We start from the raw sequence: 6,000 nt of genomic DNA on the forward strand, positions 1-6,000 counted from the left end.
CAAATTATTCGCAAATTGTATTATATGTTTTATATTGGAATATCAGTTATATATGTGTGACATGTATACATGATATTTCAACAGTTAACTCAGTCTATTGTTTGTTTTCACTTGTTTTTGTCTAGTACTTATGTTATTTGAAAAATTTGAATTCCGCATAACGCTATTAGACTGGGTTACATAAAAAACTTTCTAGACCACTAGTTGAAGCTACCTGAGAATTATCCACCCAGTATCTTTTATAGTTTTGGTGAAAATGGACACCAAAGTTTTGTCTCAATTTGCATCTTCACAGGTGAACACTGATGTTCACGAAAAAATGTTTATTCTTTTAAAGGGATCTTTTTTTAAATTTAAACTTGTGTTCTATCTCCAATAGTTTACAAGATCGGCCCTGCGGATACAAGATCTAATTGATCTATGTTGCTCATCTACGAAATCAAACTCATATTTTACGACCAAAGCATACTCTAAAAGTTTTAGCTTCATATCGCTTTTCTTTTTTGATTATTTGTGATCACGACCGGACGGAAGGATTGTTAACCGGAAATGGATGATTCCGGTCCTAGTTCGTTAATTTAATGAGCACCCATACCAAAGTTTTGTTCGTATAATCAATACTTCTAAGCGATACAAATTTGATATATGTGATATATATTTCATATATGCATAGGGTATTAAAAGAACGTGACTAAAACCCTAAAAGAAAAACATTTATTTTAAAATGGTATACCAACAAAATTAGTATTATCGAAAGATGAAATAAACAAACATTGAAAATGCATTTTGTTTGATTAAAAGGTAATGTTACCTCAGAATAATTAAAATAGAACATACATTATATCGAATAATTATATAAATAAAATACGTTTTGTGTGGATGCATTTCTACATAAGTAATAGCTGTTTCTATCTACCATAGTTTGCTTAATGGGTTCAATAATGGTGGTCTATTGTGCTTGTGTTTAAATAATAGAGCATTGTAACAAAACAGGCCATATTATAAATTAAATTCTCTATTTTGCATTATCAAAACAGCTCTTCCGTATGCTGAGTTAAAAGTATTTTGTACTAATTTTTTAAAAAATTGCTATTTTAAAAACGGATAAAACCAAATGTGCCTTTTAGGTCGAGGAACGAGGGGCTTACTGTAACAATTTTTCGAAAAATTAATATATCTTGAGGAGTATTAGTTTAATTACCACACTGAAAAAAAAATTATAAATATCAACCGATATTGGGTTGTCTGAACCTCATCGTGAAATCAAATGTGGCAAATAGGGCGACGAATGTGAATATGTGATACAAAATTTTTTTTCTCGATTTTCTCGATTTTTTCAAAGGGGTACCCCTTAAAAAAATTCAATCGAAATCTCCAATTTCGATAAAACTTAGTTTATAAGGTAATTTTGACCCAAAAAGTACAAAAATCGGGTGCATTTGACGACTGGTCGAATAGTTTTTGAAATAGAGACTAAAATCGATCCAAATATTGCGATATTTCAGAAACCATGCATCCAATCATTAAATTAACCAGATTTTTATACTTTTTGGATCAAAATTACCCCATCCACCGAGTTTCATCAAATTACAAAACAAAATTTTTTTTTGCGATTTTCTCGATATTAACAAAGGGGTACCCCTTAAAAAAATTGCAAAAAATCGAAAAAATTTTTGTATCTCCAATTTCGATAAAACTCAGTATATAAGGTAATTTTGACCCAAAAAGTACAAAAATCGTGTGCATTTGTTGACTGGTCGAATGGATTTTGAGATACGGGCTAAAATCGATCCAAATATTGCGAAAACTCAGAAACTCTCCATCCAAACATTAAATTAACCTGATTTTTATATTTTTTGGATCAAAATTACCCCATCCACCGAGTTTCATCAAATTCCAAAACAAAAATTTTTTTCCCGATTTTCTCGATTTTTTTAAAGGGGTACCCCTTAAAAAAATTTCAAAAAATCGAAAAATTTTGTGTATCTCTAATTTCGATAAAACTTAGTTTATAAGGTAATTTTGACCCAAAAAGTACAAAAATCGGGTGCATTTGACGACTGGTCGAATAGTTTTTGAGTTACGGACTAAAATCGATCCAAATATTGCGAAAACTCAGAAACTCTCCATCCAAACATTAAATTAACCTGATTTTTATACTTTTTGGATCAAAATCACCTCATCCACCGAGTTTTATCAAATTCCAAAACAAAAATTTTTTTCCCGAATTTTTCTCGTAGAACCGACGATATAAATTTATTTTCCTTATCTTTATGACCTGGTCTAGTAGAACTAAATAATTCCATGATGGAATAGTTCGGTTGTAAATTAAATAATACTAAATTTGACGGAAAATGCGTATATATAGAAAATATATAGAAAATATTTACCTATTATTTTTAGGTGTTTGTATCATTATTACAATAGTGGACAACAAGTACCGTCTGTTAACAAAAATAGTTGAATATAAGTCGGTCGCTCAATAAACTATTCATTATGTATGTGAGGAATATGTTTGATATTTATTCGCTTCGTTCACATTGAAGTAGATAAAACACAGAATTTTCCTATATCATCAAAAACATCAGCACTCGTATAGTGATAAGCTCTACAGCTAAAGCCACCAGTTATTTTAAAATATAAATCAATAACAGCGACGACTTCACATAGGAATGAATATAGGAACTATTATAGTCAATGTAAACTGAATTGAATACTCTTTATTTAGTGAGAAAAAAAATTCATGTATAATGGACCTTTTTTTTTAAATAATTTTTTTGATATATTTATTCAAATATATTGTATTAAAGGTCTTATTTGAAAATGAAAAAAATGTAATGAAATTGATCAATAAACCAGTTCCTCTTCAATTCATTATGCTATCTGTGAAAAAATTTTGTCAATCGTTCGTAGCTTTAGAATGGAAATGAGTACTTTTGTTTCAATAATATTGTAAACAAGATAATAAATATTTTTCACATAGACTTTAATCGCCCTTGGTGTCAGTTCACAACACATTTACATCGTTTAATGAAAATAAATTCACAGAATGTATAATAAATGTCTTAAGCCATTTTGTATTTCCACAAGTCAAACTCCTTTTTTGAGAATCATAATAATTTAATTTATACAGCAAATGAATTTAAAAAAATTATTTTTTTAAAAACGATTTTTGGAAACTTAGCTAAAAAATATTCTCAATCAAGTCGGTTTGACCGTTTAAGGACTACGATGTCACTGAGAAACATACGGACGCGCCGATAAACACTTTAAACTTATAACCACTCCTTCTTAAATCGATAGGTATTAAAGTGATGGTCAAGGACATCAGATGAGATAAAAAGGATACTTAAAGAGCTATCATTTTTTGGGACAAATTTTTGGAAATATTTTTATTGAAATTGAAATATTTGAGTTGACTTTGTTCTTTTGAATTATGGTTTTCAATTACCTAATTATTTTACCATTTTACTGTTCGAAATTAATTGAGCCATGTTTATTTGACCATTCATTTCCATAGGAATTATTTATGTCATCTCATGCCTTTTGAAAAATGAATCGATTTTGAAGATCATCGAATTAAAAAAAAATATATTAAAGTGTCCAGAGAGAATTGCTTTTAATCTTACATTTAACAAATTTTATTAACCACAATAAGTGGCAACTTCTGATTTCTAGTGACAAAATGCAATAAATGCACATGCATTTTTAATATACTGTCAGTTTCCAATAATGACGTTTTAATAACCATTTCCATTAACATTAATTATAAAATACATAGAAAATAATTTTCTATGGTAAAGAGAATTTTCAGTTAACTGATTTTCCTTTTGTTTAAATAATTAACATACGAGTTTATCTCTCATATATAGAATTATAGTTGTAGGCTTTTATAAAATATGTCGATAGTTTTAATTCATTCGAATAATAACATTTGAAGTCTTTATGTTCTATCTATATAAAGAGTGCCGACACTGCAGCTCCATTGTACTTTTTCAATGTATTTGTAAATAGTTCAGTTCGACGGTAAAAAAAAATTTACTTTAAATGAAAAATTCAAAAACAAATTATTTTGTTGATTGATAAGTAATTAATTTTTGTTTTTTGAAAATATTATTAATATTAAAAAAGACAATTTTGAAATCTACACATATATAATAAATCTGTTTGTTTTCTGGTTAAGGCTCAAAAACGGCTTGAGCGATTCGAATAATTCTTCTTTTTCAATGTTCGCTATAATATCAGGAAGGTTTAGAAATCATTATCAACTCAAAAAAGGCTCGAATAATTCGATTCGAATCGATTCGAATAATTTTTTTTTATATGTTCAATAATACCTGGAAGGTTTAGAAATCATAATGTTAGGGAAAACTTAAAAGAACAGCCCGAAATTAAATAAAATCCTCTCATAGGTGTTAGTTTCGTAAGTGATTTGTTGAGTGTTGAGGTCTATGCTGTAAATATTCATTTATGAAGTGAAATTTAAATTTTTCCTATGTTTCAAGAAATAGGAGTGACAGTTGTGTAAAGTGGGCTGACTAAGCGAGGGGCGTGGTGTTGGGTTGTATAGGCGAACTTAGCGGGCGGGATTAAGCATAGCAAAGCTTTTAAAACTGTGCTCAAAAATTTGGTAAAATTTAACTGTTATCATCAAAAAATTTTAAACATCAGTAACGTGGTTTCCACATTTGCTATAAGGGCTAATACCCACTGTATGCAATCCCACTAATTTTGTGTCAATATTATTAAATATTTGATAAACTTTAACGTGTCTTCAAAATTTCGAAAATGCAATAACTTGGTTTTCACATTTAGTATAAAGGCTAATATAAACGAATAACTACCACGACAAATAAAAATTACGACGTAAAATTCGTGGATTTCAAAAAAAATCATTTAAATACAATAAAATTTGGCGAAAATATAGATCTTCCAGTAGAAGTAGTATAAGCTAAGCTTTTATATAACATTGAAATATTCTAGCTGTTGTTTTTCTCTACATCTCGAAATCAAGTTTTGGAAAAATTCAACATCGATTTTCTAGTTTAAATAAAGGTAAAAATAAACTGAAATTATGATGTTGAATTTTATTATTATTTCATCATGATAAACTTACATAATACGTATGTATTAACACGTTTCCACTTACACGAAACAAGTGGCCAGTAAGTCTGGCACTATATATAAGTAAGTCGACTATTGTTTATGTATTTTTACACCTAAAAAACTTTTTACCATAAAAAAATTCACAAAATAGAATATAAAAACATTTTATACATTTACTGTAAGACCATTTGCGGTTGATGGCTAACTGGAACGTGTGAAAGGTTTAACTAATCCTTGTGGAACCAACTGGAAGGCTTTTTTAAAAACATCCGTATAAAAGAATTCATCCGATCATCTAGTTTGCATTTTTTTACAAGAAAAACTGACTGAAATAGAAAACTTTTTTCGGAGTTTGTCGGGAAACTCAACGAGTATTTACAGAGCTTATCGAAGTCATAAAACAAATCATGTTAATGCTGCAGCTTAGGTATTTTTTAACTAATTGTCGAAAAATCAGCACTTATAGTTTACTAAATTTTTCATTTAAGCCACTTTTATCTTATACTTGTCCTACATGAGATAAGGAGTCTTAATCACTTTGATCATATTCCCTAGTAGATGCTAGGCATACAAATCGTTGGTCAGCGTTGGGTAACTGAGAATTAGATTTTAAGTCATCAGTTCATGATTACTAAAATCTAGAAGAATATACGCCGTGAAACAAGCGAGAAACTTCATTAGACTGGAAGATCTAAATTCGAGCAGGACCAAATCCATTTATTTAATTACATTAACTATCTAGTGATTATAAATCATAATTGGTTAATGCAAGTATAATCCATAATTCATTTCCACATAGAATACATAATACCATCTTCAGATTATGAAGCGAATCGATCCAGGAAGAAATAAACATGATACCATTAAACAACAGACAGCGGCTAACACAATATA

This window comes from Chrysoperla carnea, chromosome 2 (genome assembly GCF_905475395.1).
Source record: "Chrysoperla carnea chromosome 2, inChrCarn1.1, whole genome shotgun sequence".
NCBI classification, from domain to species: Eukaryota; Metazoa; Arthropoda; class Insecta; order Neuroptera; family Chrysopidae; genus Chrysoperla; species Chrysoperla carnea.